A 14,432-nucleotide genomic window follows, 5' to 3' on the forward strand; every position below is an offset into this window, starting at 1 on the left:
ACTCATGGCATCAGTAACTTGAGTCTTTCCAATAGAGGCGCTCTTCGCCAGATGTTCAGGTTAAAGGTTAATGCGCTCGGGATAAAAGGCCCTTCGTGCTTTTAGTTGTAAACACATTTCTCACGCTCGCTCCCAACTCTGCCGTTTAGTCTAGTTCCTTTTATTCCTTAAAGTTATATTATCTATTTCACAAGTATACTTATTTCACATTCACTATCATAGCGAAAACACAGGGCTATTTTCCCTGTTGGGGAACTTAGGCTTTTAGCATCTTGACTATCCAACTGTGATTATAGGTTAAATAATAATAATAATAATGATAATAATAATAATAATAATAATAATAATAATAATAATAACTCTTTTTATCAACATTGTGAATCAAATATTGTTACGAAGGTGTTGACCGGACCTTCACTTATTGTTGCATTAGTTTATTACTGATTCTTTCTATCTATTTTTCAAGAGTTCATATTTGGTTCTAATCTTAATTTTTTCTTTCTTTCTCTGCTATTTTTGCTTTCTTCTTTAGTTCTCAAACGTGAGAGAATATTAGACTAATAGTGAAACTATGCACATCGGCATTCCAAGGAAAACAAATCTAAAAATATCAATATGACAAAGAGAGAGAGAGAGAGAGAGAGAAAAGCGGGGTTAAATGTTTCGTAGCAACGTTGTATGACACTGACAAAATTAGTAGAAATTATCGGATACTAATAATCTGATCAGTGTTATTTTCTTTTGCAAGATATGAAATATAATTTTCTTAATTCTTTCCTTGGGCAAAAAAAAACATCCTCAACTACAGATTTTAATTGAGGCAATAAAAACAGTTAAAAGAAAATGTGTTTAAAATATCCATTTCGTCTTCTGAGATCTTTGCTTGTGACGTCATCACAACACCTGACTTCTTTCAGTGCCATCCACCAGTCAGGAGTGCCAACCTCTGAAACCACAAAGTACTTTCAAACACAGAAAATATGACGAATTAAATCTTGTTGGTATCTCAGCGTCATCATATTTCCTAATATATATTTCATTTGTCGGGATGTATACTAGATCATAGAGTCCTTATATCCTGTTCTTATGGTAGTTGGGTTATTCACGTCGTCTATAATGGGCGATTCCATTATCATGGTTCGGGGAGAAGGAAAGTCTAGCTGCCTTTAAAAGTCATTACCGTTATGACTAATAACACAATATATCTATAAAGGAAAATGTTATACTAAGTAAAACATAATTGCAAATAGTAAACATTATATAAAACAATAACTTATGTGACTATGACTAACATTACCTCTAGTGTAAAAACCTTCCTTCCCTAAACTGTTTCTCTTCCTTGACAACAGATGATGTTGGAAACTGGTTTATAGTCAAAATTAAAAAAAAAAAAAAAAAAAAAAAAAAAAAAAAAAAAAAAAATTGGCAGAACAAATATGGACTATAATCCGAATGTTTAATTACTTATATCTCGCTAATTACAAGAAAATGCATTTACTATTTGCATTTAATGGGTAAAATCGTATCTATTAGGCATAAGCAAAATATGAAATTGAATTACTCATTCAGATTAAGTTGAAGAATAATTATCTTTTTTAAAACGATTATGACGTGATCCTGGGGATTGATCATTATATTACCAGCATTATTTCCACTTGACTCCTCACAAGCAAAATCATATTTAGATCCAGCATTGTCACATTCGAATGTTCTTCACATTTCCGAATGTTATTACATCTTTCCACGTTGGATCTTTTCACCATCAACAATGAAATATCAGAATTCTCTCTCTCTCTCTCTCTCTCTCTCTCTCTCTCTCTCTCTCTCTCTCTCTCTCTCTCTCTCTCCGTGCCCTTCATCGATGGGATAATGATTATTCTCCTTTGAATAGTAACATTGTTGGGAATTAGGTGTTTCCCTTTTGTAAGGCAACAGGTTATGCCTACAAGAAGTTATCATTATCTTGAAATACATCAGAGGCAAAGAGGGGAAAAAAGTTTTTAGTGAGGGTGTGAGATAACAGGAATGGAAATAGAAATGGGAATAGGAATGGGAATGGGAATGGGAATGGGAATGGGATCCCTCAAAAGGGAATTCTAGAAGGCCATAGGTTTTCGCTTTCTTATAGGTGAAGGAAAGGTCACAAGGAATGATGGAAGGAAGGAATGAGGGAGTTTGTGCCGTTGGACTTCAGGTTTGATGAGGAAAAGGAAACTTGTGTAAGTGAAGGAATCGCTTCTTTAAAAGAAGAGAAGATTTTTGTTTCCTTTCTATTGAAAGAAAGAAGCCGAGGGTGACGGTGACGAAGGGAAAAGACCTGCTATACACCTTAGGCTATTTACGCTTGTCAGTCTGACTATCAATGAGTGAATAGGAATCGGAATCTCTCTCTCTCTCTCTCTCTCTCTCTCTCTCTCTCTCTCTCTCTCTCTCTCATGCTTACGTTAATCAGACTACATACGCTTCATCAACGATATCCCTGCCAAAAATAATTGACTCTGCATTAGGAAAGCATATTCAAACATTAATACTGCTTCCTGCATCATTAACAGCTTTCAGTCCGTAAGGAAAAAAAAAAAATATTCATTTGTGTATTCTTATATTTCCTATTTTGCATCTGAGCATCAAATTTCTCTGCGTTTTAACACACTTATTTATTTAATATATATATATATATATATATATATATATATATATATATATATATATATATATATATAATATATATATATATATATATATATATATATATATATATATATATATATATATATATATATATATATATATATATATATATATATATATATATATATATATATATACTATATATATATATATATATATATATATATATATATATATATATATATATATATATATATATATATATATATGTATGTATGTGTATATATATATATATATATATATATATATATATATATATATATATATATATATATATATATATGGATTAAACCCTTATTCTATCACCAAAAGATTAATTTTCTTACCATGGTAAAAACATTAACAGTTACCACCATATTTATATCATAAAGTGAATCATACGAAACAACGCAAATAATAAATTATTATTAATCATAGCTTGGGAAATTAAAGATAAAAAAACAATATCTATAGTCGCCTCTCTTTCTCTAGCGACTAATGTTGGAGTAATTAATACCGCAGTGTTGAATTCACTATTTATTTGTTGTGATCAAACCTGGTGACATAGACAATATGCGAGTTAGTATCATTACAAATTGACATGTTATTGATCTAAAATCCATGTATCAGACAATGAATAACACAATGATTTGTATGTTGATCGTTATAGCCTCCTCTAACTTACAGTTGTTAAAATATTAACATATTACATAATTGTGTACAACATTATACATACACGATGCGGTATTGTGGTAGTTTTGGAGATTGATCTACAGCATGTATTCTCTGCAAATTCTCGTTCACAACTACGTTATACATTCACGATGGAGATATGTTTATGCTCCGCACATCAATGGCTTGATTCTTTTCCTATGGTGGTGTTCGACATGTGTTAAGGCTAAAGGTTAATGCGCCCGGGATGATCGCTTCCATAGTAAACATATTTTCTCTCGCTAGCTTTTATCTCTTTATTCTAGTTCCCTTTCTTCCGTATAGTATAGCTATATTGTTTATTTCACACATATACTTATTCTACATTCGCTGTTATGGCGATTACAATATCTTTTATGAGGCTTCGTGCTGTTGGACATCATCAGATAAACATCGGAAGAAGAAGAAGAAGAAGAAAACCTCATTTCTGAGGGTACATAAATCCATTGTGTACAATATTCCCCAGGATCGTTCAATACCAGAAGATAATTAGATTACTCTCTCTCTCTCTCTCTCTCTCTCTCTCTCTCTCTCTCTCTCTCTCTCTCTCTCTCTCTCTCTCTCTCTCAGAATAAAATGTTGCCTCATTAGGTCTAGATCCTAAATTTCGTTATTCTCCTCATAAAGCCAATTGCCAAGAGGAGAGAACAAAGCGGAAAGGTTGGATGTAAAAAGTACAGGAAACTGAAATAGCGATAGATAAAGGAGAGTAAAGGTAGGCAGCATTACCTCACCGTGTATCCGTTCAGGCTAGGAGAGCAACAACAGCAGTGGACCATGTCCAAATAGAAAGCGAAAAACAATCAAAGAGAAACACGTATTAATCTCAACATTATTCTATGTTATTACCAAGATTACTCCATTGCGATTCTCAAAATAATGGATAGATAAATTGTTGATATAGAAAACAGAAAATATTTTTGAACCCTTTTATTTTTTCAAGGAAATATTTTCGATTTTAACTATTTTTGCGATCATCGCAAAGTCAAATCGAAAGGATTCCATTTGCTGAGTTGTCTTCCGCAGTTTTTAATGGGATATGGATGCTCTGATGACCTGTTTGGTTTAGTCGACTCGGCATGAAATGAAAAGAAATTCAGAAAGAATCTGATGAAATTCTTTTTTGATGCACAAATAAGTCAGCACACGCAGTTCGTTTTACACTAAAATATGAATAATATTGCAATGAATAATGCAAGTGAAAACAAATCAATCTGTTCTTGAGTTTAATTTAATAATTTATTAGACCTTTTAAGTTATGAGATAAAACGCCTCATGGGAATGGTATGACGACCCCCCCCCCCAGGGTAGTTTGAATGAATCGAGGTCAAATATTTATGTGCAAAAGTGGGTTCCCATCCTGAATGTTTCAGCGAGAGAGAGAGAGAGAGAGAGAGAGAGAGAGAGAGAGAGAGAGAGAGAGAGAGAGAGAGAGAGAGAGAAATCTTAATCTCCTATTGTGCTTAAAAGAAATGTCTTACTTAGAAAGATATTAAGGCATTGAAGCTGACAAGGAATTTCACCTTACAATGAAATGGTCTTCCACTCCTAGGGTTAGAGTTCTCTTGCTTGAGGGTACACTTGGGCACACTATTCTATCTCATTTTTCTTCCTTTTGTTTTGTTAAACTTTTTATAGTTTATATAGGAAATATATGTTTTGATGTTACTGTTCTTAAAATAATCTATTTTGCCTTATTTCCATTCCTCACTGGACTATTTTTCTTGTTAGAGTAATAATAATAATAATAATAATAATAATGATAATGACGAAATTACTCCATTGTTAAGATTTATATTTATATAATATTCAACCAATAGAATGTGAGACTAGTATATAGGATTGGGAGGAAAAAAGAAAATCATATTTAACTATAATGAATATCATTCATTCTATGAAATGACAATAAACTCAAACTATCCAACTGTACAGGTCCTATAGAGAGTAGAATAAAAGATTTACTAGGTAAACTCACCTTCAGAAAATATGCAAAGAAGGATCTTAAGATTTCCCCAAAGATTCCCTTCAGGAGATTGAGTTTATCAGTTCAAATTGAGTCTGGAAAGACAAAAGTCTCTGGAGAAAGCCACTGTGGAAGCGTCTCTGGAATATCGATGTTCCAGGGAACGTACGCAAGATGGATTAAGAGTATCAAGATATTAAATAAGTGGTTAGTTGTAAGGAGTTACAACGATTTTAGATGTTTAATAGACCTTTTTGACAATCCGCGGAGACTCCATTTGTTCTTGGATAAAGCGAATTAGTTTAAACGTTTAGACAGTTTTATGGTCTAACTTATTCTTAAAGTTTCCATGTGGAACTGACTACGTTAGTGTCGACGTGTTCTGAAAGGGGGTTTCCTGGAAATATGGTCATGAAGAGGAAGGGTTTATTTCCTTGAGACTAAACTAAGGGATTCGATCAGAAAATGACAAAGCTCCTTTTTTATTGAAATCCTTCAATGAAAAGCTTTAATCTATCAAATATGGAATATGGTTTATTATTAAACTTACACCATTTAAAGAGGTATCTTATTATGTAGACCATTTGCTCCATTAAAAGGAAAAACATTTTGTAGCAACCAAAGCATAGAAAGTTCATTTGGAGACAAAGGATCTATGAAAAGCTTCGTTCGAAGATGCGGAGTCTTAGTGAGCTCAAGCTTTAGCCCTCCAGTGCTGACCACAAAAGACTGATAAGAAGTAAAAAGAAGAAAAATAAAATCTGACTCATGAGGGGAAATTAGGCAACGTTGGGTCTGGCTGGTATATGGAAGGGTGACCAGACTGATCACCAGTAAGTAATAATAATAATCATAATAATAAAGGCCTTTTTGGCCTTGACAAAGACTGAAGCCAGACGCTTCATCCTAAAATCGAAGCATTCGAAACTGTTTCATCTATTGTTTTGGCTGAAGCAGAAATTGATGAAAATGAGAACAGAAAAGTCGAGAGATTAAGAGAATGGCAGATTGTAAAACGATATTCAAAGTTCCCACATTATTTTGTTTTGACGATTTCCAAGATCCTAAAATCGGACAAATATATTTGAAATACAGATGATATGTATTTACAGTATTTGACTACACATGCATTATATAATAACTGTTTGTTGAAATGTGTTTTCTATGTTGTAGAGAGTAGGGTTCCCCTGCTGTACAGAACCAGATAAGCAGACCTTAAAGTAAAGGATGGACTAAAAAGTCTTTGAGACATCCAAAATCCTTCTAACTCCATGTAACTCTCTCTCTCTCTCTCTCTCTCTCTCTCTCTCTCTCTCTCTCTCTCTCTCTCTCTCTCTCTCTCTCTCTCTCTCTCTCTCTCATATTTATTCATCTCATCAAATATGGTAAGATGACTGAGACTATTTACCCCATGATGCAAGAGCGAACTAAAGTAGAGAATATTATAACAACATGGAAGAACCTAGAAATGGATATGGGTAGTGTATATAATGAGAATAGCAGAGAATAGATGGGCATTTAAGAATAACAGAATGGATCCCTAGAGATTGTAAAAAAAGCAGGGAAAGGAAGAAAAGACGATTGATTGAAGAACTAAGAAAATTTGCGGGTATAATCTGGCATAAAAAGACCATAAACAGACGCAAAATGAGAGGACATGTCTGAGGACTTTGTTCTGTAGTGAACTAGTCACGGATGATGACAAACACACACACTATATACTGTATATATATATATATATATATATATATATATATATATATATATATATATATATATATATATATATATATATATATATATATATATATATATATATATCATTTCGGTCAAGCTCAGCTTGAATAACTAAACCTTTGACAGAAACAAAATAACATCTACACATAGTAACATTCATCTCCTTCAAAAAAAATCTTAAAAATAATAATTCCATTGAAAAAAAATCATTCGCATCATTACATCATTACTGATTAATATCTAAAAGGAATTCTTCAGAATAAAGTACTCGAGAAATTTGTTTTTCCGGGACGAACTTTTTTTTTGTATGTGTTTCGAACGGCTCTGATTTCAATTCGTATCGGAAATGGATTGTTCTAAATCCCAAACCTAAAAGGAATTCAGTCGAAACCTTATGTTATTTCAATGCGGTTTGCTATAAACCTCAATAGTCCTTCGCCCGAGTTCGATCGCCAAGTGCGCTACAGGAGTTGCTTAATAATAAAAGTAATATATTATGTTAATAACTATCTTTCTATCTTCCTATTCAGTCTCTTAACTTTCCATCAAACTGCGAAGTCGAGAGTTGAACGTCTTCAGAACATTCCGACTCCAATTCATGAATCAAGTCACGTAGTTTACTACTACTACTGCTAGTATCATCATCATCCTTATTATTATTATTATTATTATTATTATTATTATTATTATTATTATTATTATTATTATTATTATTATTTTGATGATGATAATAATGAGTTACTAGGGCCTTTTGAAACGAAAGAAGAAGAGAATTTTTTGCAGGTCCTAAACGGCTTCGGAAGAAAGCTTTCCCAGATCTCCAAATGGCTCCAAAAGAAAAGGCCATAGACATAGGAGGGCGTTATGAATGACACCTGAAAAAAATCTCTGAACGGATTCAGAAGAAAATTTTCTCCAAAGGGCTTCATAGACTAAGCATAGAGTTCTGAATTGACTCCAAAAAAGAATCTTCCCGGAGGTCCCTGAACGACATATCAAGAAAATCTTCCTGGATCTCCAAAAGTCTTCAAAAGACATTACTGCAGACTTAGCGTGGAGTTCTGAATAACTTAAGAACAAATCTTCCTGGAGCAATTCTGAACGGCTCGGCCCCGAACTCCCAATGACTTCTGAAGACCTCATCTTCATTTTTTTCAAATGAAGCTTGCGGTACCTTTCATGATCTTTATATAGCCATACAAGCTTACACAGTGAACATTCTTATGCTGTTATTGGGCATTTTCGAATGTAATTGGGAGAAGGATTTCAATTCACACACAATTACAACTACAAGATCATCTGGAGGTTCTTCGGAGCACCTTCATCTACATATGGTTTTGATAGTTATCGCCGAAGTTGCTGAGCCTTGAAGATCATAGAGTAGGCGCTTGAAGGATCCTTTACTTGGGTTTTTGCGACGATATCCTATAATTGGACACTTAAAAAACTACGAAAATTGTATTGGAGCAAAGGCGGATTGCAGGAAATGAGGACGGAGGCAGAATGGTTCAACTGAGTGGCATAGGTAAATATACTGTGTTGCTTGTCGTTTACTTTGGCATGATGGAGTTTATGCAGAGAAATCGATGGCATTCTTGTCTCTAACCATCGCCCACAAGGGTTGAGACATGAATACCATCGATTTCTCTGAGGAATCTGACGAACTGAAACCAAATATCAGTGAAATATCTCTCGAAATCTCAAAGGAACCTGACAATCTAAGGAAAAAAATAGAAAAACAGAAGAGACAAAAAAGAACTGCGACGAAGAGCCTTAAAACGAAGATGTCAAATAGCTTCTAATATTAGAAATAAGGCAGCTTAAAATATTGCTAAAGGGGATTTTAATATTAGAAGTACGACACATAGAGATATTATTATTATTATTATTATTATTACTATCCAAGCTACAACCCAAGTTGGAAAAGCAAGATGCTATAAACCCAGGGGCTCCAATAGGAAAAAATAGCCCAGTAAGGAAAGGAAATAAGGAAATAAATAAATGAAGAGAACAAATTAACAATAAATCATTCTGAAAAAAGTCAAAACGTCAAAACAGATATGTCATAATAGCCTATATATAAACTATTAACAACGTCAAAAACAGATATGTCATATATAAACTATAAAAAGACTCATGTCTGCCTGGTCAACAAAAAAGCATTTGCTCCAACTTTGAACTTTTAAAGTTCTACTGATTCAACTACCCGATTAGGAAGATCACTCCACAACTTGGTAACAGCTGGAATAAAACTTCTAGAGTACTGCGTAGTATTGAACCTCATGATGGAAAAGGCCTGGCTATTAGAAATAACTGCCTGCCTAGTAATACGAACAGGATAGAATTGTCCATGGAGATCTGAATGTAAAGGATGGTCAGAGTTATGAAAAATCTTATGCAACATGCATAATGAACTAATTGAACGACGGTGCCAAAGATTAATATCTAGATCAGGAATAAGAAATTTAATAGACCGTAAGTTTCTGTCCAACAAATTAAAATGAGAATCAGCAGCTTAAGACCAGACAGGAGAACAATACTCAAAACAAGATAGAATGAAAGAATTAAAACACTTCTTCAGAATAGATTGATCACCGAAAATCTTAAAAGACTTTCTCAATAAGCCAATTTTTCGTGCAATTGAAGAAGAAACAGACCTTAAATGTTTCTCAAAAGTAAATTTGCAGTCGAGAATCACACCTAAAATTTTGAAAGAGTCATACAAATTTAAAGAAACATTATCAATACTGAGATCCGGATGTTGAGGAGCCACCGTCCTTGACCTACTTACAATCATACTTTGAGTTTTGTTAGGATTTAACTTCATACCCCATAACTTGCACCATGCACTAATTTTAGCTAAATCTCTATTAAGGGATTCACCAACCCCAGATCTACATTCAGGGGATGGAATTGATGCAAAGAGAGTAGCATCATCTGCATATGCAACAAGCTTGTTTTCTAGGCCAAACCACATGTCCTGTGTATATAGTATGAAAAGTAATGGGCCAAGAACACAACCCTGTGGAACACCGGATATCACATTCCTATACTCACTATGGTGCCCGTCAACAACAACTCTTTGAGATCTATTACTTAAAAAATCAATAATAATGCCAAGAAACGACCCACCCACTCCCAACTGTTTCAGTTTGAAAACAAGGGCTTCATGATTAACACGGTCAAAGGCAGCACTAAAATCAAGGCCAATCATACGAACTTCCCGACCACAATCAAGGGATTTCTCTACAGCATTGGAGATTGTAAGAAGGGCATCACATGCTCCAAGGCCTTTACGAAAACCAAATTGCAAACTAGGGAGTAGATGATTACCTTCAGCAAACCTATCAAGACGTTTTGCCAGAAGACGTTCAAAAACTTTAGATAATATGGGAGTTATGGAAATTGGGCGGTAATCAGTGGGACTTGAGCTACCACAAACACATTTACATAGAGGAGTAACATTACCAATTCTCCAACAAGTGCTAAAAGCTCCTCTTCTTGCTAACTTGCGCAAAATAACAGATAACTTTGGAGCTAAGAAATCTGCTGTCTTTATAAAAAACAAAGGAAAAATACCATTTGGGTCTACACCTCCATAAGCATCAAGGTCCATCAACAGAGCTTTAATCTCACGAGATCGAAAAGCTAAACTAGTTAGTTTAGCCTCAGGAAAACAGGAATGAGGAAGTTCAAGTTTTTCATTACTCTGTTCACTGTCAAAAACATCAGCCAAAAGGGTTGCCTTTTCCTTTGGAGAGTGAGTGACTGAGCCATCTGGTTTAAATAAAGGAGGAACTGTTGCATCTACACCAAAGAGTGCTGTTTTAAGGGTAGACCACCATTTATGTTCCTGAGTTGTACCAGAAAGAGTTTCTTTTATGGTTAAATTGTACTCCTTTTCAGTTGAGGCATAAACTCTCTGAGAAAAAGCTCGAAGCTGAGTATAGTTGTTCCAGGTGAAATCTGATATGTTACCTTTCCAAAGGTGATAGGCCTCCTGCTTCTCCAAATAAGCACGTCTACAATCATCATTGAACCACGGTTTGTCTTTCACTCGGTACCTTAGCACACGAGAAGGGATACACCTATCAATTATGTTGACTAGATTCTCATTCAAAGGGACAACAGGATCTACACTATTTTATAATTGTGACCTATTCAAGCACAAAAGATCGTGCAAAATCCCATTCCAGTCTGCTTGGGATTTCATATAAATTTTACAAGAATATGATATATCAGGGACAGGCTGCTCAGTCTTCACTAATAATGAAATCAAGGCATGATCAGATGTCCCGACTGGAGAACCAACCTTACTAGTTATAACACCAGGGGAGTCAGTGTATACAAGGTCCAAGCAATTACCAGACCTGTGAGTAGCTTCATTTATGATTTGCTCACAGCCTGATTCAGAGGCAAAGTCTAAAGCTCTTAAGCCATGGCGATCGGTAGGAGAGATAGAACTTAACCACTCCCTATGATGAGCATTAAAATCACCAACAAAGACAAAACAAGCCTTTCTATCATCTTCTTGTATCTTAGCCATAATGGTAAGAAGACAATCGAAGATAGAATCATCCATGTCGTAATTCCGGTAGATCGAACACAAATAAAAGTTGTTATGCCTGCCACAAACTTTTATTACCTGAATCTCATGACATCCACATTGATAGCAGGACTTATGAGAAGCAGAGTACTCGGTCCTAATATACACCGCCATTCCCCTGGCCCTAGGGATGGCATCACGTTTCAACATTATTGGCTTCTTAAAACCAGTTATAAGGAGCTCAGATGAGTGCCTCATATTAGAAACCAAAGTTTCTGAGCACAAAAGAATATCATACTGCTTGGAGGCAACTGTAAGGTCTTGGATATTTGCATGAAGACCACGAATATTGCAATACAGAAACGACATTGACGAAATCTAGGACGTACTGGTCCCGGATTTCACTCAATGTCTCCAGACAGCATAAGAATTAATAGAAATAAAAAAGAGACATCATACTTAAAAACTAGATTAACAAGAATTATAACAAAAACAATACGTACAGAATTATAAACAAAGTGATTGATGATACCTATAGACTATAGTAAAAAGTCGGAAAAACTGGTCAACATGGAGGAGCCGATACACCATGCAAGGCTAAATACCCTCCAGGATAGCCACTTCAACTGAAGGGAGGACAGTAAGGATGGTTTTGAGAAGAAAAAGAATCAGAAAAAGGAAAAGACAACCTCTTGATAAACCACCAGGCATCCATGGCCCTTCTATTAAGCCTGCCCAACACACTATTTCAAAAAAACAAGAGGAAGAAAAAAAAAATAATAATAAGATAGAATAGTGTCCCCGAGTGTACCCTCAAGCAAGAAAACTCTAACCCAAGACAGTGGAAGACCATGGTACAGAGGCTATGGCACTACCCAAGACTAGAGAACAATGGTTTAATTTTGGAGTGTCCTTCTCCTAGAAGAGCTGCTTACCATAGCTAAAGAGTCTCTTCTACCCTTACCAAGAAGAGAGTACACTGAACAAATTGCAGTACAGTAATTAACCCCTTGGGTGAAGAAGTGTTGAGTATCTCATTGTTGTCAGGTGTATGAGGAAAGACGAGAATATGTAAAGAATAGGCCAGACTATTCTGTGTAAGTGTAGGCAAAGAAAAAATAAGCCGTGACCAGAGAGAGGGATCCAATGCATTACTGTCTCGCCAGTCAAAGGATACCAAAACCTCTCTAGTGGTAGTATCTCAACGGGCGGCTGGTGCCCTGGTCAAGCTACTACAGCAGATAAGAGGTAAAAAAACCCTAATGATGGAAGTATGCTACCTCGAAATAAGAGGTCAAAAAACCTCTAATGCTAGAAGTATGGCACCTCGAAATAAGAGGTCAAAGAACCCCTAATGTTAGAATTATGGCACCTAGAAATAGAGGTTAAAGAACCTCTAATGCTAGAAGCATCACACCTCGAAATGAGAGGTTAAAGAACCCTTAAACCTAAAAATATGGCACACAGAAATAAGAGGTCAAAGAACCTCTAACCATATAGGTATGGGATATAGATGTAAGACGTCAAAGAATCTCTAATGCTAAATGTATGACACCTTAAAATAAGAGGTCAAAGAACGTCTAATGCTAGAAGTATGGCAGATAGAAATAGGGGTCAAAGAATTCCTAATGCTAGAAGTAGGGTACTCCAAAATAAGAGGTCAAAGAACCTCTAATGCTAGAAATATGTCACCTCGCAATAAGAGGTCAAAGAACCTCTAATGCTAGAAGTATGGCATCTGGAAAAAAGAGATCAAAGAACTTCTAATGCAAGAAGTATGTTACCTTGAAATAAGAGGTCAAAGAACCCATAATGCTAGAAGTATGACACCTCAAAATAGAGGTCAAAGGACCCCTAATGGTAGAAGTATGTCACATAGAAATATGGGTCAAAGAACCGCTAATGCTTGAAGAATGGCACCTCAAAATAGGAGGTCAGAGAATCCCTATGCTAAAAGTGAGGCACCCCGAAATAAGAGGTCAAAGAACCTCTAATGCTATAAGTATGGCCCCTCGAAGAAAGTAGCCACTGAAAAATTACATTGCAGTAGTTAACCCCTTGAGTGAAAAATAATTTTTAGTTACCTTAGTGATGTTAAGCGTATGAGGAAAGGAAAAAGGAGAATGTGTAAACTATAGGCCAGGCTATTCAAGGTATATGTGAGGACACCTTTCACCACGAGAGGATTTGCGTATTGCCATGATCAAAAAAGTTATATTAGTCAGGGTACTCATACTAGGATGGTTTGCTATGATGGATTAAACGAAAATCTCGCACCATCACCAATCTACACTGGCCAGCCTGATGATGAAAACTGGTCAACCCTAGACATGGATTGACTTGCCTTAGGCCTTTGTCCTGCAGTGGACTAGTAATGGCAGCATATGTTGTTGTTGTTGTTGTTGTTGTAGGCAAAGAATAAATGATCTGTAACAAGAAATGAATCTAATGTGGAACTATCTGGCCAGTCAAAGGACCCAATAGCTCTCTGGTGGTAGTATCTTAACAGGAAGTTGGCGCCCTTGCCAATTTTTTTGAGTTGTGATACCAGATTAATCTTGAAGGAATAATTAATCTTTATTAAGTTTCATTAACGACTGAACAAAATATGCATCTGTCATTATTTATCATCATAGAATATTTTTTTTTTATACATTTTTCTAACAAAACGATAAAAGAAGAGAACTAGATATAACCCCAAGTAAAAGAGAGATAACTCTCATCAGAAAGTACTAGATTTTAAAAAAATGTATCCTTCCCTCTCTAAATCACATTGTTTGTTTAGATTTACTGTGTCAGTGTTGATAT

Source organism: Palaemon carinicauda, chromosome 25 (genome assembly GCF_036898095.1).
Source record: "Palaemon carinicauda isolate YSFRI2023 chromosome 25, ASM3689809v2, whole genome shotgun sequence".
NCBI lineage: Eukaryota > Metazoa > Arthropoda > Malacostraca > Decapoda > Palaemonidae > Palaemon > Palaemon carinicauda.